The following is a 16,581-nucleotide window of genomic DNA, read 5'->3' on the forward strand; positions in this document are numbered from 1 at the left end:
GGTGTCGGTGTGGCATGGTCTGTGTTGGTTGGACGCGGGGGTTAGGTGTAGGATCCCGGCGTCGGGGGTTTGTGGAGGAATGGCCTTTGTGGTGGTTATAGTATGTTGGTTGGTGGTACGTCAGGATCTTGCGTCAGTCTTGGAGACACAGCTTCTGGCTTCCATTTCCCAGCATGCACTTTTGTCTGAGTTTTGAGTTCTGGAACACGGAGTTTTTTTGGTTTTACCTGGGCCTGGTGTGACATCTGCCTACACAAAGTGCATACAAACACTCACATATTGGCATGTGGCGTTGTCTCCAAATTTGAACGCAATCAGTCCAGCGGTTTCGGAGAAAAGTCCAGACACACAAACATGCCCCCTTTACATTTATATAGATAGATAGATAGATAAATGCAATTTCATTCCTTGTTAGTTTCTATCTGATTATTCTATCTGATTATTAACCCTCTTCCTGAGCCAGTGGGCCACTTTGAACCTTGCATATCCTTTCTGTCCACCTCTCTGAGCATGGGATGCAGGTTTTCCAAGTCCTGGTTTTGTCCATAACATTCTAGGTCCCTAATCCAGATACAGTACGCTGTTTATTTCCTTGACAACATGACAGCCAGTTACCTGATTTATTTTGCTCTTTTGATGCTATGGGTGACTTTGTTTGATGACTAGATGCAGGCTAGCTAAATGTGGCTTACATTCAATGACAACCTAGGCAGGAGCGGAGGAAGGGGGGTGCTGTGGGTGCAAGCTGCACTCTGTGTCACCACTGAGGGGGGTGACAAAATGCCAGGCGGCACTCACCGCGGGGCCTACAGTGCACCCGAGCCACGCATCTCTCCTGGGAGGTTCCACGCTGCCCAAACAGTCCACCTGCTGCCCTCCCAGCTGTTGGGTGGTTGAGTGGGAGGCAGGGCCGGCTCTAGGGGTAGGCTGGGTGGCTCAGGGCGCCTGGTCGGCAGGGGGGCGCTGCACGGCGAAACCACGCTGCGCCCGCCCACCAGCCGCGGGAAGAAACAGGGCGGGGTGGGGGTGCCGGAGCGATCTGCGCACCCGGGCGCCCGACCCGCTTAAGGCGGGCCTGGTGGGAGGAGGCAGGCAGACTCCGGAGGCCCCACGGTGCAGCCCACCCTCGCCCCGCCCCATAGGCAGCTCGCCCCGCCCCTGGGCGCGCCGCCCCAGGTGCCCAAGCAGCTTCCTCTGCCACTGAACCTAGGAAGTGGTACTTTACATGCCTTGTAACTTAGTGGTATTGTAGGTAAGGACACTCATTAAACAAGGGGCTTTTGCTGCCATGGCCACTCTCAGGCAAGCTACAAGGCAAGTCCACAGGTTGCCGAGCACTGCCAGATGCACATATTGTGTTATACATTGGAAACAGACAAAGCCTGGACCTGTGCATGGGACTGATGTGTTCAGGATAAAAGTGGGATGAAAGTGAAAGTGCTCTCTGGGGGTTTCTTTAATGTTTTCTCTGGCATGCTTGCTGCATAGTAGTAGAGGGGACTCTGTACACCATCTCCCATCAGGCCATGCACTTCAGGTTAACCCTTTCCCTTCCCTCACGAGAACCATGTGAAATAATTAGCTCAAGGTCACCCAGGGAGCCATATCAGACCATGTATTTTCTCATTCACTGCTGGCTGTGCTTGGCATCTGTCTGTCTCAGGAGACAATGGATGAGTCTGCCTTTGGGGGTGAAGTCAAACCATTGGAAGGTTGCAGTGTCTTCTGTGGCCGTAGAGACTGACATGTTTTGTTGCACCTGGAGCAGATGAAGGCATCCGCTCGTGGTGCTGTGGATGCACCGTGACATTTCTTCTCTCTGAGCGCCTCCCAGCAGTCATTCCTCCTCTGATAATTGTCATTGGGCTAGCAAAAATGTAAGGTTTTTTCCCCTCTTTTAAATAATATCTCAACCTAAATAAATAGCATTTTCTTTTCATTTCTTGAGTGTTCTGACTTGACTATTGATGTGGTCAGTATTGGAGATTATGATGGTGGTGGTGATAGTGATGACTTGTCAGTGCCAAAACACTTCTTCACTGTTCGCCTCCCAGCATTATTTGTGAAAATGCTTCCTTTTTCCTGTACATTGTCCTCCCAAGTGACATCACTGTGTAGTCAAATGTTCCTTCTTTCATGACTATGGAGTGAAATGTGGCTGGCAGTGTAGGTGTGGCATCATCTCATTTGGCGATATCTGTTTGGGGTGCAGACACCCAGGTGACTAATCCAGGAAAGAAGCAGCCGGGGGGGGGGGAGATTGGGCAGTGGGGGGGGGGTACCACAAAAGCAGTAGAGGGGGATAGGATGCCTAGCAGGGTAAAACTAAGTAAATATTTTGACAATATTTTTATTATTATTTTGGTCTAGATGGCCTTATATAAACTGCCTTACAGTTTATTCACGAAAGTGAAAGTGGATGATAATTGGCCCATCCCCTGTATCCTGAGCACTTGAAATATTTGGCAATTATCTACCCAGGAGCTGCTGTCAGATAGCAAAGAAATGCCACCCAGAACAGTCTATGCAAAAGCTTTTAGTGAGCTTTTGCATAGACTGCCAGCTATACAAAACTGCCATGACAAGCAAAGAGAGCTCAGAATCAGCACAAAACCCAGCAGTCAAAAATCTTCATGGCAGCATTTTCAATTGGTCTCCCTTAATCTGCAAATGAAACAACTGTTTCATCCTATAGCATCAGCATGTGTCTGCCCTTTAAAATGTAACCAAGCGAGAACATCTTTTCATGTCTTGCTCTGTTTGCCATCCTTCAGTGTTTTGAAATGGGATGGGAGAAGATACACAGTAAACATCGGCCCACCTGTGCATACAGTATGTGTTTAGCACTAACAGGTCTCTTTCTTTGCAGCTTTCCAGACGCCCCCCCCCCCAATCCTTTTTTGTTTGGGTTAGTCCTGGTCCAGCACCTGTTGCTTGATATCCCATGCATATAATACGTTGGGCAGTTAGTCACACTGCTGCCTGCAGTTCTCCCCCATCCCTTCCTTGTTCTTTTGCAAATAAGGCCAGATTTATTTATTTGTAGCATTCATAAGACACGTTACTAGCCATGAGGGCTCTGGAAACAGCTCACTGTTAAAGAACCACACACACTTGCACAAGGGAAAATACAGTAGCACCCAGAAATCAGAACCAGGAAAAAGAACAAAAAGAAGCCCTTGTTGCTTTTAACTATGCTTCTAAAAGTCTGGCATGAACTTGCCGGCAGGGCTTCTGTCGGGGATCTCCAAAAGGAGGGAACCACTGGGGAAAAGTCCCTGGATCTTTTAATCAACCGCAGAACCTCTAGCAATGAAGACAACAAAAAGCAAGTACTTAAGACTGAATTAGATGTGACTACTGAGATGCATGAATGAATGCATGCACCCACAAATAGCTTGAGGGAGGCAGGGAGAAAGTTTTCAGCATGAAAATAGTCCTGGGGAGACAAATTACAGTTCCCTCCCCTGTGCTGTGGTCTCAAGCCACACACCTTTTGCTTGCAAAGTTTAAAGAGGACAGGACTGGATTCTTACATCTCTGTTGGCACAAGCAGCCTAGTCCTCACTCATGGCGGAGGGATATTGGGGGTGATGCTTTTCTGTAAGTACCTAGGAAAAACACTGGTCACATCAAAGGCTGATCTACAGAATACCCAAAGCAGGGAGGGAGGGATGGATTCATCCATTTCAGTTTAACTTAGTTCGGCATTTTTCCAAGTTCAGTTCTCCACATTTCAGCATCAGTTTGCAACTTAAAAATAAGTCCTCAGAATAATTTTTCATCATTTTAGTGTGCATTTCTGCTTATATACACATTTTTGTATGCAGTTTTGTTAAACATTTTTACAGGAAATTTCCTAATATAATGTATTTCTATATTTTATTTTTACTAATATATGCATTTCTAGGCACACTTGCCCCTATAGATGCATTTTTGTACACATGATTTTGTTGGGAAACTGCATCACAAAATTTGGAGAAGTGAGAATTCCAAAGATAGCTTTTATGGTATCTTCAGCTGCTCCCCCCCCCCCCCGCCCACAGTTCTCATTCTTATTTCTAATCTCCATTGTTTATGATGGTGATAATTATGTTACTGTTACTGTACTGTTGTCATAATTTATTACCTGCCCTTTGCCCTAAGGCCCCAGTACGGGTTGCAATAATTAAACACAATTATATGCATTTGTTTTAAAGCATGTCAAAATAGAAACAGATTTTATTGTTTCTTTATGGTTTACATTGGGTGAGAACACCTGAGGTGGAAGGTTGGTGCCTACGCCTGGGGGTTTTCCTAGTAGCTTATTTTTTCTGGCAGCCCCATCTCACACTGCGTTGAATGCTGTTTCTGAAGCTGTGCCGTGTTTTGAGATGGAGAGCCTGGTTCATCCTCTGGAACGAAGAGCTCAGAAGCCCTTCTGACATTATCTTGGATGCTTGGAGGACAGAGTCATGATACTCATTGAATGCAGCAAATGCCAACAAGGGGTGGGGTTTAAGTTCTGGCCCATACTTAGTCTTGTGTCCAACCAAAACATTTGGAATAGACTAGGGAATTTGAGGGTGTGCAGGGGAGAGGAGCTGAGGGGAAAGGTTGGTTGCGCTAGTAGAAGTCTGCTATGCTAATGGAAGAATTGCATTGGGGAGGACCCTTATGTAGCTTGAGATTTGTCTCCCTTTCTATAACTTTTTTACTGTTTTAAAGCAGCAGCAACTACAGTACTAGTTTAACCAAGCAAGTGTCTTTGGCCTGAGACACTTTCTTTGCTCCAGCTTTCTGTTTGTGGTGCAATCCCTTGGAGAGCTCTTGTAGACAGGAAGAGTTTTCTTACCACAATCACACATACAAGCATTTGTTTTAGCCGCACCAACCACAAGGTGGTAAGATCAGTAGCAATTTTCACCATGTGTATGCATGTGCAAGTGCGTGAGAGAAAAAGAGGCAGAGAAACAAGAAGTGCACTACAATTGAGGCAGGAAAAGGTAATATTAGGCTCTGATTTCTGCTACAAGCAGTTAGAAGAAGCAAAATCAATATATTTCAGTAAATTTTTGACTCTACATATTTGATGGTTCAGCATTTATAATGTGACACACAAACATTAATCATGTATGTGCAAGTCTTTGCTGGGAACAGTTTGCTCTTATATAATTTTAATATAGTTCCCCCCTTATTCATTGTCATTGTAATCCATATGTGTAAACAATGTTGACCATTGGCTCCTTGTGGTGCAGTGTAATTGGGGGAAAGTGGGTTTATCTGGAAGCTTCAGGAATGAGTCACCCTGGGAAATTGCTTGATTGGCAGGGTTGAAATCCTCACAATTTACAAATTAGCGTTGTGTAGACATGCTTTGGCTGATAGCCTTTGAGCAAGCAGCTCGGACTGGAACATTGTGCTTTGAGTGATGGGTTGGTGCTAACCATCAGCACTCTTTTGTTTGGGGAGGGGGAAAACAGAAGGGGAAAGATGGAAATGAAGAAATGTTAAACGTGGGATCCACATTAAAGGTGTGACCCAGTCCCAGATCTGAAAATGTTGAACATAACTAGACTGAGCTTTCTCTGGGTCCCCTCCGTCTGTGATTCTGTGAATGATGCAATAGACATTGATCATCACCTCTAAACATATATTTCCAGGTCCAGAACAGCCAACTTGTCCATTGTAAGTAGCAATCATTGGAGCAGGCCAGCTGAGGGAGGAAATGGAATTTCCATAACTTGATTAATGGTATATTGGTGTAGTTTCAGCCGTAAAGTATTTCATTCATTCATGTAGCACTGCAAGTGCCCATGGTGTGGGCTGTTCAGACTGCATAGAATCAAAGGGCAAAATGTGTCTGTTCCAGAAGAGGTGGAGTCCTGTTCTTTTGCTCTGCCTCAAATTGACACACTGCCTGCCATTTAACAGGGCAAGTAACAAAAAGAATGTGGTGCAGTTTGCGTTTGCTTCTATACATGTTTATGGGGTGGGGAACTCAGGCTCTCAGAAGAAATACCAAGTTCTCTTTCTTCCTTGCCCAGAGCACTGTGTTCCTACCAATGTTATCTTCAATAGCCAGGCGTACAGCCTCATTCTCGGTTATGTACTGGAGGGGCTGAGGTCTTTTGCTTCTCAGAATACAGACTGATATCAGCTAGGAAAAACAAACACCTTCCAGACCACACTGTAAGAACACCCTCCAGTATCTGGGTGAGCAGTAGAGGGTCTGATGTGGTGGAAACAGGTTGAATAACTTTAAAGGAAGAGCATTCAGCTTGTGTTTTAAAGCTAAGCCCAGGCTTAGCCACTGAGCTCAAATGCAGGCTTGTTGTAAACAGTCGAGGACAGTGGAATGTAGGTATGGGGACAGCACGGTCTTCTAATTAAAGGAACACGGCTCATTTGCTTCTGTGATTTAATGATTTAAAAGACCTGTTTGTTTCTTGCAATTTGCTGTTTTAGCCACACCCAAAATACAGTCATACCTCTGTTTAAGTACGCCTCGGTTTGAGTATTTTCAGTTTAAGTACTCCACGGACCTGTCTGGAACAGATTATTCCACTCTCCATTACTTTCAAATGGGGATACGTATATGAAGAAGTGTGCATGCACACGAAAGCTCATACCAAAATAAAAACTTAGTTGGTCTTTAAGGTGCTACTGAAGGAATTTTTTTCTATTTTGCTTCGACTCAGACCAACACGGCTACCTACCTGTAACTTTCAATGGGAAAGTTCATTTCAGGTTAAGTACAGACTTCCGGAACCAATTGTGTTTGTAAACCGAGGTACCGTACCACTTAATTGAAACTAGAGCTTCACAAAGCTTCACATGCTGCCCCAAATGGCCTTCCTGTGGTGAGCTCTTAATGTTTTGCAGAGATATGATAAACCTTTAGACTTTGCTGTCTGACTGAGACTGCAAAAGGGGGTGGGGTGGGGGTGTCCTGCTCCTAATAGGACACCATACATGGCTGGCAGCCTGTGATTGACTTGGGGAGTTGCAAGTTGCTTTGGCCTGTTTTAGGAGCATTTACTTCATGCAGCTTGGCAACAATGTTGTGATTTTCTATAGTAGTACTCCCAGTCAGTGTGTGGGGTTTTTTTTAGCTGCTGCTGGAAAGGGCATAGTCAGAGACTCACAACTTGATGGCTAATCCCTACATACTAAGTGCTGCTAACAACCCCATTCAGCAGAGTTGGTTCAGCAAAGCCCATTCACGGGGCCAGCGCTACCATTAGGCAAAGTGAGGCAGCCAACCCAGGCAGCAAAATGCTAAGGGACAGTGGCAGCAGCTCCTCCCTTGTGCTGTTGTTCTTAAGCCTCTCCAACATGGTTGAATCAGGCTGCAAAGCTAATTCCTCACAAGTAGTTACAGGTAGGTAGCCGTGTTGGTCTGAGTCGAAGCAAAATAAAAAAATTCCTTCAGTAGCACCTGTGTATCTGAAGAAGTGTGCATGCACACGAAAGCTCATACCAAAATACAAACTTAGTTGGTCTTTAAGGTGCTACTGAAGGAATTTCCTCACAAGTAAACACAGCAAAAAAGAGGATATAAAGCATGCATAAAACCACAAAATATACTGCGACTTGTAGCAAATAATCACCTCTGATCGTGCCTCAGTTCTTCAGGTCTGTAGGACCTGTATCAGAAGATGAAGCAGGTATCATCTTAGTGCACATTATGTTTGGCTTATGTACTGGTCTTAAAGAAAATGTTCCATTAACGCCGATTCTGCATGTGCTCAGGGGCACTGTGCACCTTTGCAGGGAAGGATGCCATGTGCTCCTCTGCTTCAGGCAGTAAAATTTATTGGGCTGGCCCAGCCATTGATTTCAGTGGGCTTAGGTATAACTAGTTTCACACAGGATCAATTTTTTTTATGTTCGTGAGGGTGACCTCTCATCACCTAGATGCAACCTACTGCAACCTTTAACTTTGCTAATCCCACCCAAGTTTTTACATTTTGCATCTTCCTCTTGAGCTGTTGCCTGTGACTACATCCATGAATTTCCAGCCAGCTGGTTCCCCAAGACTCCTTAAGAAAGAACAAATTGGATGTGTTTGTACTTGGTCCATTCACAGACCTCAGTTTGGTTCTTAGATAACATGACTGCTTTTTTTCTGGACAAGGACCCTCCAAAATGAGGCTTGGTAGAGTATTGAAACTCCAGGTTATTAATATTGACAATAGTCTCTTCCTTTCAAACACACATAAGGTAAGTATTAAGCAAGGAATAAAGGGAAGTGGAATTGCCTGGCATGCACACACATATACACACACCTACATGTACTTTGAAATGCTGCGTGTGATATAAAACAGTTCAGCAGCCATTATATGACATGGCAACCAGAATATCCAAGAGTGAAAGATCTCAGGTTAATCTTTCTTTTTAAAAAATGGGAATGAGACTTTTAAACACATTCTCAAATTACAGCAGCTATAGGCAGCTCCCCATTTACGTGTTTTTCAATAAGTGTGCAGCCGTGTATACACACATCACGCTGAACCCGGAATGACCCAGAAGCATCATAAAGATGTCACTGAAATGTCACTAAAAGGGGAGAACAGGGATGGGGCGCAGGGTAGTGTGGAGTGTGGCGGAACAGGGTGTTTGCAGGCTTTCTCAATGGATTTCAGTTATATGTGACTTCACAGATGCATGCAGGGCCTCAGAACGTAACCCCTGTGCAAACAGGGCTGCCTGCATTAGCTGGCAGTGAGCATTCATGTGGGCGGGTGTAGAATTTCTGCAGTTGACCAGAGCACTGGCACCAGGGCAGCTGTACTGAATGTTGTGCGCCCTTGGGACCAGCCCACCCAGTCACCTTCCAGTGGGGATGCATGAGCAGAAGGGGGCGCAGTTCCCGTTTATGTCATTAACTGATGCCCATTTTACTGCACTGTTGAAAAGCTTCTGAATGCGGCCTGAGCAGTATTGAGGGAAAATGCTGGAGCTTCCGTTTTGAAGGTTGTTGTGTGTGGCATTGTCCAGAGAAGTTGCTATTTTTCAACCCAGCCTACTCCAAAAGGTTGTTGTGATGCTTTTGTTGGCTCCTTGGAGGAAAGATGGGATAGCTGTGAAATTGAAATTGATGCAACTGGAGGAAAAGGCATGGGGGAGGTTGCTTCCAGATGACCTGTGTCTTGAGCATTCATCCTCGTTTGTTTGGGGAAAGTTTGTGGGGAGAATATATAATATCAGCTCTTTATTTCGTATACATTCTGATTTGTTTGCAGGGAGGTTATATGAGGTCAAGCAATTGTTATCCCACACTTTTCCAGGGGACTTTTCTTACTTCAAAAAGTCTTTCTTTTTTGGAAGCAAGTTTCTTTTGTTGTTGTTGTTTGTTGTTAAACTTTCTATACTGCCCTTCATCCAGAGATCACAGGATAATAAAAACACAAAAACATATACCGTAATAACAAACAAAAACAATACCCCCCCACAGTCTAAAAGACCAGAGATGGTTTAATTAGCCAAAGGCCTGGGAGAAGAGGAACATTTTTGCCTGTCGCCTAAAGATGTATAATGAAGGCGCCATGTGAACCTCCCTGGGGAGAGCATTCCAAAAAGGGGAGCCACCACAGAAAAGGCCTGTTCTCGTGTTGCTGCCTTCCAGATTTTTGTGGAGGAGGCACCCAAAGAAGGGTCTCAGATGATAAGTGCAGGGTCCTGATCACTTCATATAGGGAGAGATGGTCCTTGAGGTATTGCGGCCCTGAGCCATTTAAGGCTTCATAGGCCAAATCCAGCCCTTTGAATTGGAGTTTCTTGTGCAGATGTGCCAGATCCACTTCACTTGCATAACCAGAATTTTCTGTGTGCAATTTTAGCACCAGTTTTAGCAAAATAGCAAAAGTTTAGAAGGGCTCACTGTCTCCCTCGTCCTGTACCTTTTTTCCTGGTATATGGCTTTGAAGTCGACTTTCCCATTGGACTTAAGCATTTGTTAGTTCAACTGGGGTGAACATCCAGGGCTGGATTAGTTGTAGCTGAAGTCAAATTTCAAATCCTTTTCTGTTTTACGGTTCAGTATGTTAGCTACAGTTTGTTCCTTAGAATGCACTGCCGATGAAAATCTTTCTACCTCAGTGAGATTTGCAGTTGAGGACACTTAAGACATGATATTATTGTAGAGAGAAGGAGGACCCAGTCATTAAGAAATTTCAGCTTCACTTCAGCAAAGCACAAGCTTGCTTGTTGGCAGAGTTCATTCTTCAAAGTAGGACGTTTCTTTGTTACGGAGGTATCTGATTTCTAATAGTTTTGCTTTTGTCTGCCAAATATTTTGTAATTAAACTGATATGGTAGTACTGGTAATAAATCGCATTGTGAATACAATTGGTTTGATGATATCTTTTTACTGCATCAACTTCTTAGGAGATTAAAATATTTGCAAGACCAAAAGAGAAAGATTATTAAATGTATGAAAGTACTGTGAGCTCTGATTTTTTTTCTTATTCTGTAAGCATTTGTTTTGTTTTGTTTTGTTTGAGAGGAAGCATTAGCTTTTAGATGTTGACTATGTCAGACATACACAAACTGCAAAACAGAGTACCTTCTTAACTTTACTTGGCTCAGACTATGGCTTCAATTGGAACTTAAATCATATTAAAATCAAACTTGAGCTGCTCGAAATGCAGATGGACTTATTTCCTAAAACAGCTCATACTATAGTAATTTTTTTTCCTGAGCTACACACACCACTCCTGAATATTGTTGTGCAAAGTCATGGCTAAATGATTCCCATCTGACAGGGGCGACAGTCCTACCTGAGTTCTCCTCTCCATTTTACCCTTACAACAACCCTGTGAGCTAGGGTAGGCTGAAAGATAGGGAATGGCTCAAGCTTACTCAATGAGCTTCATGGCCGAGAAGGGATTTGAACTCTGGTCAATAAATAAATATAAATATCAGAGAGGCACTGAATGTTCCCAAACCTTGAAAAGAACCCCCCCCCCCAAAATACCCCCCACACACATACCTGAAGCTAGAAAAAGTAAGGGGAGATGTCTGTGCGTCTTATGGAGCGAATGCGTGGTCCCTGGAGCCGGATTGCCCAGGGGTGAAAAGCAGATTGTGCTTTCTTTTCTTTTTTTAAGGAAGAGCTAAAGCAGGCATCCCCAAACTGTGGCCCTCCAGATGTTTTGGCCTACAATTCCCATGATCCCTAGCTAACAGGACCAGTGGTCAGAGAAGATGGGAATTGTAGTCCAAAACATCTGGAGGGCCACAGTTTGGGGATGCCTGAGCTAAAGGCTAACAAGAGGGAAAGAGGGAGTTAAAAGGAACCTGCTCAGCAGCTGATTACAAGAGATTGGGGAGGGAGATAAGGGAAACTAGCTCCCTTCTAGGCCCCGCTCCCTTTCCTTTCCTGAATAAAATGCAGAACTGTGAGTTCAACTCCATAAAAACAGGATTTTTTCCCTTTGCAAGGTAAGCTCAGCAACTTTGAGTTGATCCTCAAAAATGGAACTTTCCCCCTTTACAAAAAAAGCTGCAGAACTGTGAGCTGATCCATCCAAAAATGGGGGTTTTCCCATTTGCAAAAGAAGCTGCACAACTTTGAGCTGATGCTCAAAAAAAGGAGCTTTCCCCCTTTGCAAAAAAGCTGCACAACTGTGAGCTGATCCCCAAAAAACGGGGCTTTTCCCATTTGCAAAAGAAGCTGCAAGAAGCTGCACAACTTTGAGCTGATCCAAAAAAAACCCCAGGGCTTTCCCCCTTTCATCCTCTAAAAATTGGGTGCGTCTTTTGGTCAGGTGCGTCTTATGGCGCGAAAAATACGATTTTCCATGCATTTTTCAATGGGTGTTGATTCTAGCCATTCAGGAAGAATGTTGCCAGTGTGGTGATACCGTTATGCCATGTAGACAATCAGATTTGGCTACATACAAGACAACACTTTGAAGGCAATTCAGAGCGATGGAATGGCTTTCAACATTCACTCTTCATGGGTGATCACGGGCTTCTGGAAATAATTTTGACAGCATAACACCATAACTAATCAGATTTGTCTTTATGATGGTACCCTAAATCAGAGTGAGGGGAATGTTTTCTGTTCCCACGCAGAATAGCAAACAATTTTGCTTATTTACTGCTTTCCCCTACAAAGTTTCTGAAAGGGAGAGTGCTTTTCAGCAGGGTTGAAAGCCTTAATAAATATGCTGTTTGCCATTGTAATTTTCTTTTAAAATCTGATTAAAATGGGTCTTCTTTCTTTCATAGGCTAGTGAAATGGATTATGAAAATGTATAGAGCTGTCCCAATTAACAGCATTTGCATTTGTAAATTTGAGATATTTAATGTTGTGATTCTTTCAGCAGGCAGAATTCTCAAGGAACATCTTGTTTGAGAGGATATTGGACAGGACTGTTTGTAGCTGTTGGAACTACCATACTTTTAAAAAGTGTGTATGTGTGTGGACAGGCACACCCATTCACACACAGGATCCTTTTATGTGTGCTGCATCCAAAAGCTACCATAGATTTTACAGTCAAGTGATCACTTAGCAGGAGGTTGACCTATGATTTGCTAAGTATAGTCTATGTGTTTCCCAGGATGCACAAGGGTTATTTTCTCGGATGCCTCCAGCTCATGTTTGGAGTTGCTCACAAGATGAATGGGTTAGGCACTAAGCTGCCAAGATGTTTTGTGGAGCAATGCAAAACAATTGCCCTCTTCTCTGTGTGATCCTAGGCTGAAAAATTCACTGTGTAAACATTTGGGGCCAGCAGTCGTTAAATGAGATTGTAAGCTTTACATTGATGTCAGAGGTAAATAGAAAATCATTTCTTAATACAAACATTCCAAGATCTGGGAGTTGCCAAGTAACTTCCTTTAAGAGGAATTTCCTTTCTGCTACGGAGAATGAATGCCATGTACGTGTCATTGTTAAGTCCCAGGAAGAGAGAGAGAGAAAGTAGATAAGGAGTATTCAACACACAAAATCATATATAGGGGAGAAACATATGTCCTGTATTGCTGAATGTATTTCTGTATGAACGTGTTTCTATATGAATGTTTCTTGTCATCTATCATAGCTTAGTCAGTAGAGCATGATACTGTTAATCTCAGAGTTGTGGGCTCGAGCCTCATATTAGGCAAAAGATCCCTAAATTGCAGGGGTTGGACTAGATGACTCTTGGGGTCCCTTCCAATTCTACAATTCTATGATTCTTTGTCCCATAGAAGTTTACATATACTCTCAATCTGCTTTTCATGCTCCAGGTCATGGATTTCTTAACATAAGTGTACACATCTTTTACATATAACGCTACTCCTCCCTTCCTGGTTTGTATATTTCTTTTGAACAGGTTATACCCCTCATTTCCTACATTCCAGTCATGAATCTTATCCCACCAGGTTTCAATAATGCATATCAGGTTGCATTTGCCATCCTGTACTAAAAGCTAAAAGCGCGGGTGGTACTGTGGGTTAAACCGGCTTGCCGATCAGAAGGTCAGCGGTTTGAATCCCCGTGACGGGGTGAGCTCCCGTTGCTTGGTCCCAGCTCCTGCCAACCTAGCAGTTCAAAAGCACGTCAAAGTGCAAGTAGATAAATAGGAAGGTAAACGGGAAGGTAAACGGTGTTTCCATGTGCTGCTCTGGTTTGCCAGAAGCGTCTTTGTCATGCTGGCCACATGACCTGGAAGCTGTACGCCGGCTCCCTCGACCAATAAAGCGAGATGAGCGCTGCAACCCCAGAGTCGGTCACGACTGGACCTAATTGGTCAGGGGTCCCTTTACCTTTACCTTTACTAAAAGCTCTAATTCGTCTTGCTTGTTTCCCATACTGTGTGCATTTGTGTAAAGACAACTGAAGCAATGAGTCCTTCCCTCCAGCTGCTTCCTCCTTGTGGTTTCTTGCCCTTTAGTGGGTTTCTGGAGCATTACCTCAGTTTCCTGTGCACCAATTAAGCTGTTATCCCAAGTACCTGGTCTGTCATCTGTAATGTGGATCTCAAGATCTAGTTTAAAGGTCTGCTGATCAGATTCATGTGATTCTTAGCAAGCACATACTTGCGAAAAACTGTGATATGCAGCTCATCTCTTGCCAGAAGTCCTTCCTCAAGAAAGTGGAGACCATGGTCTAAGAAGCCAAACTGTTCCTGACACCACTACCTGTGCAGCCAGTGGTCTCCCTCCAGTATTTTCCTCTCTTCCTGGGCCATGGCCTTCCACAGGAAGGAGTGATGAAAAGACCACCTGTGCCCGAAGGCTCTTCAGATTTCTGCTCAGAGTCTCATAATTCCATACTATACATTGAAGGCTGTCTGTGGTGGTATTATTTGTATCCATATGAATCAGAAGGAAGGGGTGGTGGTCAGTGGGCTTTGTAAGACTTCATAAGACTTCTGTGTCACATCGTGAATCTTTGCACCTTTCACAGCCACCTTGGTGTATTCTGAGGCCATCAACTCCTGTGAACTGCCCTGAGATCTTTTGATGAACAACTGTAAATAATTATAATATAATATAATATAATATAATATAATATAATTAATAGCAGCTCCTCTGGCCCAGAATCAGTGTCCAAGGTGAGAGCATGGATCTCTGCATCTTATCCTGTCGCTCTGTGTGGCCTGGTGGGCTTCAAGTTCCTGCACCTTCTCTTCCAGCAAGGCAACCACCTTGCACTTGCTACAAGTGAAATAAACCTTATAATATCATAATGAATCTCTCCACTGAGCAGTTACTTTCCCTTTCCTTTCTCTGACTATGAGAAAGTTCAGAGTGTGATTCCTTGGCTCATCCCTTGAGGTATTCTGAGGGCACCAGCACAACAGAGCCATTCTGGTGGACTAGCACGTTCTGAATGTGTCAAGTGCAGAAATCTCTGTGTGATAAGAGAGCAGTGGATCGTTTCTGCTCTTCCTGTGCAATGAAATACTTTGACACACAGACATAACAGTTGGGATTTGTTATCAGAAGAATGTCAAAAGCAGCCCTGACATTCCTTCAAGAGCTCATAAACAAACCAGGAAGTCAAGAAATGTTCTACTGCTGTAGATCCTCTCTTGTTCGGTAGCCTTTTTTTTCTGCTGTGCAACATAATAAAATAACAGTGATGTGTTACCTGCCTTGAAGCAAAAATTATCTTGCTATCTAGAATATTGCCACAATATTACCATAATGGCCAAATCAAAACTACAGGGAACTGAGAAAGGAAGAAAAGGCACGTTGTTTTTTTATCCAAAGTCATTTCTCTGAGATGAAACATGATCAGCAATGTCTCCTGATACATTGTGGCTGGGCAGTACCATCTCACGCACTGGGGGTTGAATCAGTTTTAAAGATCCTTTGTGCAGAAAACTCCATTTACTCTAAAAGCTATCATATCAGAGAGAAAGCTTCTCTAGAACTCTCTTTTTCTTTTGGGGGGCATGAGACCAATTGGTTTTTTTATATTTTAAGACTTCTGTACTGCTTTTCCAGTTGCTTATCTCAAAAAGTGGTTTACAATCAGTAAAATACATCGGGGGGGAATCAGTGATACAGTGATAGAACCCTCTTTTTAACATGCAAGTTTTATATACCTATGTTTATTTTTTGTGAGGGAGCATTTAAACATTTCACCACCGTCACCGACCTGTGGTCTGAAGTAATGTTGATTCAGCATCAGAAACATCACTTTTCTCTGCTGATTGCGTATCTGTTTTCTAATGTGATCCAATTGCAATATCCTTCTGTGTTCCAGGTGGTATTACAGATCCTATAAAATATACTTGTGCATTATTTTAAAAGCTTATTTAGTTGATAGATAAGATGCCTCACTTTTCAGGTGCAAAACCTTTTCAGAGCAAACCACCTCACCTTGCTCTACCTTGTACCTTCCAGTCAAGATATACCACTATGCTTAGAAGTTTTGTGTGAGCTTGTGCCAAATCTGAACCTACAAGACACAAGTTCAAGTCACAGCCCAGATACAGATATTTTTTTTTAAGTGCTTATGGCTCCTCAACTGTAAAGTAGGAATAATAGCAATTTACTACTTGAAAAAGGATACATATCCAATTGGCTATTATCACAAGTGATAGTTGCTTGAAAATCCCAATGATAATCGTCATAGCATTGCTGGGGATCTTCCTGCTCAAGCCCCGCAGGGTCTTAATTTGGCCCATGAAGCCATTTTTCCTCCCAACGATGAACCTACAAAAGTACCATTGGCAACAGGGCTTGAATTCATTGCCTTTTAAATTTGGAGGAAATTCCAAGCCCTGATGGGATTGGTTCCACGTTGCAGGGCATTGTAGAGCATCTTTGTCTGACCTACCTCTCGTGGTTGTTTTGAGATTAAACCTCCATTCACTGACCTGAGCCCCTTGGAGGAAGAGTAGTATACAAATGAATTATGGAACTAAATTGCTTCTGCTATGCTGCAATGTGCTGTGGGTGAACTGCTAGTCTAGAAGTAATCAGCATTGCCCATAGGTTCTCTCTGGCTGTTCCTTTTTCTCCTCGCTCCCATCCCTTGCTTACTTGCATTCTCTAGATGAGTGCGTGCCCCATAATGGCCATGCTGGCTGAGACTGGTGGGAGTTGTACTCCTAAGCAGCTGGAAGGTACCAGGATGGAGACAGCTGCTCT

General features: G+C 43.6%; 1 protein-coding gene across 9 annotated transcripts in view; it reads left to right on the top strand.

Annotated features, from left to right (window-relative positions):
- FRMD4A (FERM domain containing 4A) overlaps positions 1-16,581 on the top strand; it is a 413,482-nt gene that overhangs the window by 226,285 nt on the left and 170,616 nt on the right. The window lies entirely within an intron of this gene.

Source organism: Zootoca vivipara, chromosome 10 (assembly GCF_963506605.1).
Source record: "Zootoca vivipara chromosome 10, rZooViv1.1, whole genome shotgun sequence".
NCBI lineage: Eukaryota > Metazoa > Chordata > Lepidosauria > Squamata > Lacertidae > Zootoca > Zootoca vivipara.